At 47.7% G+C, this 12,894-nt stretch overlaps 1 pseudogene; it reads left to right on the forward strand.

Annotated features, from left to right (window-relative positions):
* Nucleotides 1-11,780, forward strand: part of LOC110132707 (vacuolar protein sorting-associated protein 35-like) — a 60,669-nt pseudogene extending 48,889 nt beyond the window's left edge.
* The last annotated feature ends 1,114 nt before the right edge of the window (nt 11,781-12,894 follow it).

Consider the following 12,894-nt stretch of genomic DNA (forward strand, 5'->3'; position numbering starts at 1 on the left):
TTACTATTATTGTAGATACATTGTTCACAATGAGTCTCTTCTCTCCTGCTGCTTCCAAGATTCTATGTGACTTTTGATAGTTTTACTTTTTTAGGTGTAAATCACCTTGAATTTTTCTTTCTTGGAATTTATTTGTGCTTTATAGATGTGTAGATTAATGTTTTTCATCAGATTTGGGAAGTTGGGACATTACTTCCTTAAATTTTATCTCTACCTCTTTCTGTTTCTCCTCTCTTTGAGGCTCTATCATGTGTATGTTGGGGTTTGTTTTTCTTTCTTTCTGTTTCCTTTTTTTTCTCACTTGAGCAAGTGAGACTAGATCAGCTCACTTGACTTATCTTCAAGTTCTCTGTCTCTTTCTTCTGCCAGCCCAAACTGTTGTTGAGTTCCTGCATGGAAGTTTTCCATTTTAGTCCTATTTCTCAACTTTAGAAGTTCTCTTTGGTACTATTTTAGAACTATCATCTGTTATTAATACTATCTATTTGGTATAACATCACTCTTATGCTCTTCCTTAGTTCTACAGACTCCAAACCAGGCATAATATTAGTTCCTAGACATAGTCACTATAACTAATTTAATGTCTTTGCCTGTTAAATTTAATGTCTCAGATTACTCACAGGGAATTTATATTGGCAATTCTTTTGTGGTATGGATATCCCAAACTTTTTGTTGAAAACTGTTTTTGTTGCTTTTTTTCCTAACATAAAATATGGCAGTTCTGGAAGTGAGACCATTCCACTGCTCCAAAGGAGTCGTTTTGTTTGTTGTTACTGCTGCTTTTGACTTTGCTAAATTCATCCATGTGGGCTTCCCTCGTGGCTCAGCTGGTGAAGAATCTGTCTGCAATATGGGTGACCTGAGTTCGATCCCTGAGTTGGGAAGATCCCCTGCTGAAGGGAACGGCTACCCTCTCCAGTATTCTGGCCTGGAGAATTCCCTGGACAAAGAAGCCTGGCAGGCTACAGTCCATGGGGTCGCAAAGCGTCAGGCATGACCAAGCGACTTTCGCTTTCACTTTCAAATTCATCATGTAAGTCTGTGTTCTCTGTTACATGTGTGCACTGACACCTCTGGTCACTTGCCTTGGTTGCTGCTAATGACAGAGCTGAAATTGCCCTGGCAGCCTCGAGCAGCAGGTCTCCCGGCCTTTGCTGTGGGCCTTGTGTTCTGTGTCGATGCTCTGGCGGGCGGATTACAACACGGGTTCACCCATCGCCTCCTGCTCGCGGAGGAGGAGGACATGCAGTGAGAGAACTGGGCCTTCCCAGGCCTTTTCTAGGCATTCAGTGGGTGACGTGCTTTAGTCCCAGGATGTGTTGAGCTTTCCAAAGCCCCTCTGGACACATTATTCCTTAGACTTTCCTGCTGTTGTTTTGGTCATTTTCTTGTTTGCCCCAAATGCTATTGCTGCTCCGTGTGGCTGTTATATTAAGTAATTGCCACTGACTTTTTCCAACAAACACCCCAGGGAAGGACTGTTTACACTGAGTAAGCTCTGAGTCAGGTCAAATAAAGACAAGTCCTTGAGTGCAGGTTTCCAGAGAACTGCCAGCCTTGCCAAATAGTGCGCTGATCTGGGCACAGGGTCTGGGGAGCTTCAAAGACTTCTGGGCCCTCTGCTAGCTACACAGCTGCCCTCACTGTGAGGCTGCAGGTTTCAATGTCATGGCCAAGCTGGGGCAGGAGGGCCAGAACGGGGAAAGTTACAGCGCCACCAAGAGCTCACCAAGACACAGCCATTTTTCTTGAAAAAACATTCCTTGTTGGTGCACTGGGATGACCCAGAGGGCGGGGATGGGGAGGGAGGTGTGGGAGGGGGTTCAGGATGGGGAACACATGGACACCCAAGGCTGACTCATGTCAATGTATGGCAAAAACCACTACAATATTGTAAAGTAACTCGCTTCCAATTAAAATAAATTTTTAATTTTAAAAAATTCCTTGCATTGTTGCAAGGCTCTAGTTAATTTCTAAACTATTGAAAAAGTTTATTTTGACATTTTTGCCAATATTCTCATTGTTTTTATGGAAGAACAGATTTTCAAGGCCTTTACTCCACCATTCTGGGAGCATTGTTTAATCCACACATGTAAATTTTAAAATAATGCATACTTACCTAGTGAAAAGTGGTTAACTACTACAATGTGTGTAGTTAGGACCACTAAACTGGCAGAGAAGTAGCAAAAGCAGAAGTCCTGAAGAAGGAGGAAAACAAAGAAGCTATCGACTAGACAAACACCCGCTCCCCAAGCCGAGACTCATCACTCACGTTGCAAGAGCAAGCCCCAAGATGCGAGCCAGGCGTGGACGACACACTGCCGAGGCCCACCTGCAACCGGCGCCAGAGGTGTAGGGAGCAGCACCTCCTGTTAGAAATGTTTACTAGCTTTGTTTGTTTGAGATATCATAGCTCAAGGTGCATTTAAAACCAGAATTTGTTTTGGGAAAACATGAAAACTGAAATGCATTATCTCCCTATCAGGAGTCTGGTGATTTCAGAGGTGTGAAATTGTACCAACACTGCTATATTACCAGCCTCTTTGTCATCCTATTTTAACGTGGTTGCCTTTACCCTCCATCTAAAAATATGATGTGAATTACCCTCTTCACTGAGGTGTAAGAGGGTAAAGTGATGTAAAAAGTGACTTTCTCATCGAGCAGTCACGGGCACAGCATCCCGCACTTCTCCTGCGTGCAGAGGCCATTCAGCACCTCTGTGTCTGCAGAAAGAGGGCTCAGTTTTGTTGGGGCTGGAGGTAAAGAGAAAGAGACGATTTAAAACTCCCACAGCTGACAGATGATTGTGGGAAATGCACCTCTCTGAAGACTTCCAGGAGATTCTTTTCACCCTGGAAGTGGAATCAGAGTCAGAGGCCCTGGTCGCAGAGAAGCTGAAGCCCCAGCCCCCTGAAACACGTGCTCACCTCAGAGGGGCCCCCACTTCTCGGGCTTTCCCAACCCCCGGGTGGTGGGGTTGGGTGCGTGGAGCACATGCTCTGTGAGGGCCTGCAGGCCCCCAACCAGCCTCCTGAGAGCGCAGATGATGGCTTGCTTGTGGTCCCTCCAGATCAATCAGCAGGTTTCCCAGTGCTGTTAGCCACCAGGAATATCACATGCCTGGCAGAGTGACTTCAAATGGACCATGGATCATGAACTTTTTCTAAGGTTTAAAACCACTGATCTCCAGGAATGTCTTGATGATTAAATAGAAAATAGGATGTAGACGTCTATGAGCTTTCAGGTCCTCATCTTCTCCAAAGGGTGAATCAGGGACAGGCCAAGGGTCCACCCACAGCTATCCATGACTAAAGAAGCCTACTTGTCCCCCAGGACAGGACTATTCCAATAGCAACAGCCAAACAGCCAAACCAGTTTGGGGCTTCCAGGATAACACAGGCCTGATACCACTTTGAGTGACAGAGCCTTCCTTCACCAACAGTTAGACTTCTGCAGTCCACTCCTACCTTTGTATTTTGGACCAGGGACACTCTCGTAACTGCTGGTCCATCAGTACTGCTGCGCATGCAGACAGGAACCACTCCTCAAAGTGCAGGCTTGCAGGTTTGCAGCCTGCATTTCATCCCTGCTCACTTCAAAGATAAAAAGACCAGTGCCACACCTGGAGACCTTATGATGTTATATTTAGGTCTTTCATTTACATGGACATTCAACTCTCCATGGATAATAGTTCTGCAAAAAGCCAATCTCCCTACTTAAAATTAGTCACGATGCAGGGATAATAGTTTTCCTTTTTTGTTCTTCAGAGAGAATAATTCTACCATTGGCCAGTTCAAGAGTAAGAATTTCCTCCAAAGATGCCAGCTATTAGCTTTTTTAGTCTAGATTGACTTTGAATTGAGCCTATCCTGAGACATACATCAACTTAGTATCAATAATAGAAAACACTTCTGAGTTCTTGTGCAATCACTGCTCCTGAGTTGTGTACCCAGGTCTGCCTGACTAAGGACTACTGAATCCAAGAAGATCACATCTTTTAAATCTCTGAAAAAGATTGTTAATGTCTTAACCATTGATAGTTACACTCAGCTTCCTTTGAAGCAAAGACACTGAATACAGAGAAGAAAAGTCACACTTCAAAGTCAAACCATCTTTCTTGCTTTCTGTTAACTGGTTCAAGAAAGGGTCTCAAGGTCAACCTAATCTTTAGACTGAAAACAGACCCCTGGGGACAAAATGGCAATTTAAGTTATATATTAAATATTAAGCTTATGGTGGATCTGAGTCCCACATGGCACATGCCCTTGTGGATCATAATTATGTCACAAACTGATACAAATCCTGTGTTGAAACCACTTTTTATCTGCACCCTGTCGATCCAAGATCCCATGAAGTGTGGCCCACTGCCACGTGGCTCCCTCTGGGCAGGTAAGTTCACTGGCTCCTGGAGGGTCCCCTCCAATCTTCCCAAGGAAGGGGGTCTCCAGCCCCACCATCTGGAGTCACTGCTTCTCCTTTCTGCACCCCTATTTCTAATTCTTAAAACTAGGCAATGGTGTTCAGCACAAGGATTTTAGGGTCTATTCTTCAAGGCTTATGTCGGTTCCAGCTTCATTTGAGTGAATGGGAAGGAACCAGTTTTATCCAGTTTTCGAGGGTGTGGTTGGGGGGGAGGTGAAAATAGTGGGGGAGACCATCCAACAAAAAACATGGAAACTGGGGATGGAGGCAGGTGTGAAGGACCTTCAAGTCCAGCAGGACCTCTGACCCCAGGCAGAACCTGTGAACCCAGGCATAACCTCCTAACTCAGCAGAAGCTCAGCTCAATTTGGTCATTATTGGGCACATTCAGAGTTCTTGAGCAGGAGTGTGGCATGCAGATAGAATAATTCTTGATTTCTCAACCATGCAGCACTGAGCCCTGACTTAACTAGACTGGAGCCGAGGGCCTGGGATGGCAAATTCAGAGGCCAGAACTAAGAGAGGCTGACGCACAACGAGAACATGGTCAGTGTGTTATGTTAGAGAACACTTGTTTAGAAAAGCTGCCTTTAACTGATGATTGCATGTTTTTCATCCGTGATTATTTTAGTTAAGAAATTAAGAACTTCTTTTGGTTCTGAGAGACATGAGAATACTTTGCTCAAGGCAGCTGTGAACTTTCTCTGTCTGCCTGTAGTTCCCTGGGCGACAGAGCAGTAACACCAGCTAAACTTGGATCATGTTGATCGTTACCCAGAGCAGCCAGAATTAGACGGAGGCCAACAGGGATACAAGCTGTAGGCTGAGGAGTAGCCAAGGTTGACCTCAGAAGAGCATCGCCAGCCATCACGTCCAGGGGCTGCGGGACATGTAAGTGGGGGAGCTTGGAGCCCAGACCCATGGCACGAGTGCAGAGCAGAACACACAGTCCAGACGCTTCTGCAGCAGATGATAGCGATCACGCTAAATCCAGTTGACCAGAACTGAGCTTGAGAGGCACAGAGCTGACAAGTCTGGCAGCGTGAGAGATTGTGGGTGACCACGAAATCAAGACTCAGTCTCAGTTTGTCTCCCTTTCTCTTCTACGGTCTTAGCTCCGCCCTCAGCTCAGGCTCACATGCGTTCTCTGAACACTTGTGGCAGAAACTAGGAGTGCCCCCTGGCCTATGGGCTGCGACAGAGCCAGGAGGGAGGTCTCCCGGGTCCCCAAGCACCGCATGCCCACAGCCAGGGGGCTGCAACTCTTGAATGGCGAGAGCTGGGTCCCCTCACTCCTGGAAAATGCAGAGAATAGGTGTTTTCCCAAAGACAGGGTCTGACACCCTTGAAAGGGATGGATGCTGGACAGTCAAAAATCAGAATGCCCACAACAGGAAAAGTGGTCCCTGTGGCAAATACAGTTACCAGTGGTGTCGGCTCAGGCCTCAGGCAAAGAACCACATGCTTAAGGTCTAGAGGGTGTTGAGGATTTCAGAGAAGAGGGAGATAGTTGTTCTTCAGTGGTCTCCTGTAGACTGGAGGTAGAGGGTGAAGCCACGAGACAACCCGCCCCAGTCTCTTGTCCCTTCCAGCCCTCTGGTTTTTCCATCCAGGCCCATCTGTAAAAGAGACTTAAACCAAACTAGTCAAACTTTCTCGGGGCCAAATTAATTAACCTTTTCTCCTGGAATTAACATCTGGAAACGCAAAAACTGGAAAGGTGGACTGTTAAAGTTCACTTGTAGCCCCTTTTGATGTCTTTTAAAACACATACTTAGAATAAAGCTTTTTCTATCAACAATGCTTTGCTGCCAAATCATAGTATACAGTTTATCTTAATATCACTTGCATTCAGGATTATACACAAAGCTAATGACCTAATGACTTTTAATACTGGTTTATACAGTACTCTAATGTTTTTAAAATTTTTATTTGTACAACAAGCTATTGTAGCTATGTGTATTTTTTTCACAAATCTGAAAAAATAAGGAAACAAGCTTGGAAAATTTATTCTGAATGACTCCAGAGTCACTGAGTTCTCTTAATACCATTCAAATTTTGGAGCGGAGGCCCTAATTTTCCTTCCTTTTGTTCATTATTTTATAGTAATCAAATATTAAATGAGGAGCGGAGGCCCTAATTTTCCTTCCTTTTGTTCATTATTTTATAGTAATCAAGTATTAAATGACATTTGGAGTTACACATCCAGAAGCAGAAACAACGCACATCTCTAGATAGAGGTCAGGAGTGTTAGCTTTGGGGTGAAGAAGCCAGTGAGACTCGGCAGGACGTTGAGCTCTGGGTGCCCAGTGAGGGCACAGAATCGCCAGCAATAAAGGGATTTAGGGCATTAAAGGGAAGATGCAGGGAAATATGGTATTTGAATTTCCATAATGTGGAAGAAGGATTGTGTCTATTCTAGAGGACCCAGGGTTAAGTTAGGACCATGAAGAGAAAATGCAAGAAGGAATTTTGGCTCACTGAGAACTATCAAAGGTAGCCTGGGTCGCCTTTGGTTGAAAGGCATCAGGTATTTCTCAGCACAGAAGTGTTCAAGAAGAACCTGGATGAGCACTGAGCAATTCTGATTCCTCTGCTGTGTGAAGCTGCTCTCCCCCTGTGCGGGGGATCCTGTCCTTCTAAAGGACTTACTTGGCCAACCAGCTCCAATCTGTTTCTCTATGAGGTCCTTCCCACCACGATTCAAGTTTCTCTCACCCTAAAAACAAACAGAAACCCAAACCCTGATGTTGCTCAGGCCTCGCATCTCCTCCAGCTGCTGATACTCCCACCAAGGGTCACGGAAACATCCTCCAGACTCAGTGTGCATTACAGCATCTTGAATGCACCTCCCGGACCAGTCAGCCTGGCCTGTGTTTGCACCTCTCCTTTGAGTCCGACCTTGCCAGGGTCGGGGAAGACGGTTTCACGCTGGCAAATCCAGTGGACACACCTCAGTCCCCCAGCTGAATGAACTCCTGGCAGCTTCCACAGCCCCACACACTGCTGCTGGGCTCACCACTTGCCTGACCAGGACTCTGGGTCTTCATTGTCACCTCTTCCCCCTTTAGAGCAGAAAGACCAGCATCCTCACCAGCATCCCAAGGGGTCCAGGCATCAGGAATGCAGGACCCTCGGAGAAACGCCGCCTCAAGCAGCACTGCCCGCCCTCTTTCCTGACCCCACTCCAGTGACAGAGCCCCCTCACTGGTCCCCAGAATGGCAGTTAGTCACCACGTTCTGCTGTGTGCAACCCCTGATGCTTCCCTCACCTCGCTGTTTCTTCCCACCCCTGACGGCACCATCTTCTCGCCAGGACGGCTGCGTGGTCCCATCTGGTACCCCTCCCCCAGGGCCCCTATTTTCGTGCACAGAATCCACATTCTCGGTCTTGCCCACAGGCCCCTCCCGCCTTCTCCTCCTCACCCATGTCCCAGCATCACGGCTGCTTGCAGCTCTCAGATCCCCCTTCCTCCTCTGGGCTGCAGCAGGGTCCTTCCACTGTCTGCAACAATCTTGTCTATGTCCCTATCATCACTTGGGTCTCAGCTTAATGCTGGCTCTTCTAGAAGGCCTTCCCCAGACCCAGGTCCTGAGTTTGCTATTTATCCTCCTTGGTAAACTGCAAGTCCTTTGAGGATTTAGCTGGTGCCTATATTCTCATGACAGAATTTGTAGTATAAATTCAAGTTTCGGAGGCTCTTTGGGGATCAAATATGGGAAAAACACAAATGTTTGCAATTGTCTGATGTGGCCTTGGGCAAGTGCATGTCTGTGTGGCTCCGTCCTTGTTCCACCCAGATACACAGACCATCAGATGATGTCTGGGTAGCCGGCAGCACCTGCAGGACTCCAGGCAACATTGAAAGGCCTGGGAGCACAAATCTTTTACTCTGTATTCCCTCAAGTCACTGCATGTCAGAATCCCCATAACCCTTAAAGAAAGAAATTAGTAAGAAAACAGACCTTGGAATTGAACCCAAAGCCTTTGGTAAAGTGGGCCCTCTGAGATGATGGTCTGGCTGGAAGTGCCTTAAAGACTCTCTTTAAGCAAGTCCCTTATAGAGAGAAAATTTATCATAAACCCACAGGAGCAGTGGCCCATGCCCAGCTCCATGGAGCCTTCACTTTGCATCGTCTTTCTGTAAAACAGGCCAGGGATGCCAGCATCCCTGGCTGGAGAGGCGAGCCTCCGCAAGTGCCTTGAGGTCTTAATGTGCGAATGTGGCCCGTCTGCTATCGGTGGAGCGGTCACACGTGGCTCTCGGCCCTGAGAGCTGGGAGCCCCCGTGGCCTCCCCGTTAGCAGGTGTGAGCACGGCACACGTTTTCCAGCCTGTGGGCGGATGAGGACGCACACCACACACTTGTCCCCGGCCCTGGTTCCCAAGGACATCCAAGGAGAAGCGTGCTGCTGGTCGAGCTCCTTATGAGAAGGGTCACTCAAAGAGGGGACATGCATAAACTTGGTGGAATGGGTGTGGGGGCTGCTTTCAAGCTGAAATTTTTAAAAACCAGACATCTAAACCAAAGCAGTTCAATGGAGAAAATGCTGGCCTGGCTGCTGGCCCCTGCTTTGACACAACCTGTGTGACATTAGAAAGTTTCTCAGCCTCTCTGTGCCCCAAACCTGTGCAAGGAGGAGGCTTGCTCTCACCAGGGTGCCTCCCAGCTCTAAAAAAAGAGGCAGTCTTTCCCGCCTTCCATACACTGGAATTCTAGAACCATTCTTTTAAAACTCTTACATCAAATGTGCTTCTTTACCTTCCTTCTTGCCTGTCTCCTTTGAATATACATAAAAGCCAGATCCAAATCCTGACATTGCTGAAGGTCTAATTACAGATTCTTGTTCCAGTTTTGTAGTTCACTGCAAAACAAGCATTTAGGAGGGATAAAATAACCCTCAGATTGTCCCTGCTCCCTCCAGCCTCCCAGGCTTTCTTCCAGGGTGTGTTGGAAGGAGGATATGGAGCCGATCTCTAGGGCACAACAAGGAGTTACAGGAGTTCTTGACCTTGTGTTGCAACTATAGCTGCCCCCATCTTCAGCACAGACGCTTCTGTGTTTCCTTCTGTTGTATTTGATGAGCTTGTTTGCAGGACTAAATGATTGCCAGTTCTCTCAAAGGTCAGATTTATGAATAATATTATTTGATGCTTGTATGCAAATGACACCACCCTTATGGCAGAAAGTGAAGAAGAACTAAAGACCCTCTTGATGAAAGTGAAAGAAGAGAGTGAAAAAGTTGGCTTAAAGCTCAACATTCAGAAAACTAAGATCATGACATCTAGTCCCATCACTTCATGGTAAATAGATGGGGAAACAATGGAAACAGTGATAGACTTTATTTTCTTGGGCTCCAAAATCTCTGCAGATGGTGACTGCAGCCATGAAATTAAAAAATGGTTGCTCCTTGGAAGAAAAGCTATGACAAAATTAGACAGCATATTAAAAAGCAGAGACATCACTTTGCTGACAAAGGTCCGTCTAGTCAAGGCTATGGTTTTTCCAGTAGTCATGAATGAATGTGAGAGTTGGACTATAAAGAAAGCTGAGCATCAAAGAATTGATGCCTTTGAGCTGTGGTGCTGGAGAAGACTCTTGAAGGTCCCTTGAACAGTAAGATCCAACCAGTCCATCCTAAAGGAAATCAGTCCTGAATATTCATTGGAAGGACTGATGCTGAAGCTGAAGCTCCAATTCTTAGGTCACCTGATGTGAAGAGCCAACTCATTGGAAAAGACCCTGATGCTGGGAAAGATTGAAGGCGGGAGGAGAAGGGGACGACAGAGGATGAGATGGTTGGATGGCATCACCAACTCAATGGACATGAGTCTGGGTGATCTCCAGGAGTTGGTGACAGACAGGGAGGCCTGGCATGCTGCAGGCCATAGGGTTGCAAAGACATGACTTTGCGACATGACTGGGAGACTGAACTGACTATATAATGTACACAGTGGTGCAAACTTGAAATTTGTGTAGAATTTATGTCAATGGCAAAGGGGTTTCTCCCCCTCTCTCACGGCCCTCTCGGGCCACCGGCATCCCTCCCGCCCCGCCTGGCCCAGCCACGCCTCTGTGGCACAGGCTGTCTGCAGCCACTCTGGGTCCCCTTCACCACTCTCGTCTGCTCCCTCTCCACCAGAGACCTGAGCGCTGCAACCTCGGCCCACATCCCCAGACAGGCCTCTCCTGCTGACCCTGAGGGGGCTGTGGCCACCCCGGCTGAGTCCTCTAGCCTCTGGCCTGTCAAGAAATATGCCGTGAAGTGTTTTAGCAAGGCTCCAGTCAGTCAATGTAAGTCAGGTGCCTAATCTCTTCTTCTTATATCTCTGGTAATTCTCGGTGAGCAGTTTATTTTCATGTCATCTGCCTCTCTCTTAAAAGTCAAGTAAGTCCCATTCCTTTAAAAGAAATTTCTGTGTGATTGGACTCATAAGCTGAAGTTCCCTGAAATGTTTTATAGCTAAATTGCTAGATAGTAGGCTTGGCTCCCTTATGGGCACCCAAAGGATATTTTCCAAGTTCTTAAGTCTTGCATCAAGAGGTCCAGATTGTGGAACTGCTCACCTCACAGGACTGTTGACCCAGATATGTGCTCAGGGCTCAGGGCTCACTGTGGGTACCCCAAAGTGCTTCCTAACCTACCTGTAGGAGACTTGATTATATTCCCAGTTTCCAAGCCATTCAGACCAACACTGTTACAAAAGACAATGGAAACAAATTATCAGAAAAAACAAAAGCAAGTCCAGGTTTTTATTAGCTAGAAGAGGCAGATAATAATACTTCAATCAATCTAATCAGAGAAAGTATAGTGTAGACAAGCTACCAAAAATATACAAGTAGTCCATTGCAAAGTGGACATACTTAAACACGTATAACTCTGTCATTCTGCAACCAGAACTAAACAAAAATTTACGAAAAAGCAACTGTCCATGGGCATGCTTGGAAAGGATGCTGCAAACACCAACATTTAAAGCCTTTGACGTGAACAAAAAGGCTTCTTGCCTTGTTAATCTGACCTAAGCACAGAGGATGACAGGACACGAATGCGGGAAATGAATACCTTAACTGCCGCCAAGCTTGGCCTTTAGAAACAGTTGAGCTGTCTGACAGGGATGCTGGTGGTGCGGGAAGAGATGCAGATCGTCCCAGCAGCCGGCCTAGGCTGTTCCTTCTAACCTACCCGCAGCAAAGCAGGCCCCTCAGCAGCAGCAGTGGCCACACCCTCTGCAAACCTGCCACTCTCCACACGGTCCAAATAAGGCTGAGAGGCCACGGGCCGGGGGCGAGTTGAGGCCCTGCCGCTCAGAGCCGTGTGTCCCGGCCAGTCCCCACCTGGCCAAGGAGGCGGGCTGACTGCACCTGGGCAGGGACGGGGGGGCCCGCGGCCGTGGGCTCTGAAGGCTTCGCCCCGCTTCTGCCTTCCTCTGTCCACGCGACTTAGAGACTAAACCACCACCATTAGTGACAGAGGTCATTTCTCTGAAGAGTATTTGAGAGCTTGTTTGGAGGTTCTAGCAGGGGAGTGCAGCTACTCGTATACCCTTGACCGAAGACCGGTCCTCCTCTATCGGGGATGGTTGTCCTCTTCGACCGAGCGCGCAGCTTTGGGAGGGACGCACATGGAGCGGTGAGGGAGGAAGGGGACACCCTCCTAGCCAGCCAGATCAGCCGAATCAACCCTGGCGATCAATGGGGTGACAGATGTCGCAACCAGATCGCCCTCACATCCTCTGAAGAGTATTTGAGTGTGTCATGTTTAGACTAAAATTTTCACATGAAGTATTAATGGAAACCCATGTCTATCACAGAAGTGCTATGAGGGAGCAGGCTGTGTGAATTTTTCTACTGATTTTATGACCTTATGAAAGCTTCCAGAAAATACACTGTGAAAGTACCATTTCCTAGTCCTGTTAAAGTGAGTCCTGGGCAAGCAGCCAAGATGAAAACCTTAACCTCTTCAAGGATTTCATAGCCACCTGCACCCCAAGGTGCAAGGCAGAAAGCACATGTCTCTGCAGGGGAAACTGCAACTTTAAGTCCTCCCAAAAGGAGACAAAATTGTTTAGAAAAACAGCTTCTCTGGAATTTGACCAGAATGAGCATGTGTCTCAGGGCTGGTCCTCAGCACGACATCAGAGCCAAGTTTACGCTCACCTCACACCGCCCGGCTGACATCAGAGTCGAGTTTGCGCTCGCCTCACACCGCCCCGCTCACATCAGAGCCGAGTTCACACTCGCCTCACACCTCCCCGCTCACATCAGAGCCGAGTTCGCGCTCGCCTCACACCGCCCCGCTGACGTCAGAGCCAAGTTCGCGCTCACCTCACACTGCCCCGCGCACATCAGAGCCGAGTTCGCGCTCGCCTCACACCGCCCCGCTCACATCAGAGCCGAGTTCGCGCTCGCCTCACACCGCCCCGCTGACGTCAGAGCCGAGTTCGCGCTCGCCTCACACCTCCCCGCTCAC

The sequence above is a fragment of the Odocoileus virginianus genome, chromosome 1 (genome assembly GCF_023699985.2).
Source record: "Odocoileus virginianus isolate 20LAN1187 ecotype Illinois chromosome 1, Ovbor_1.2, whole genome shotgun sequence".
Lineage (NCBI taxonomy): Eukaryota > Metazoa > Chordata > Mammalia > Artiodactyla > Cervidae > Odocoileus > Odocoileus virginianus.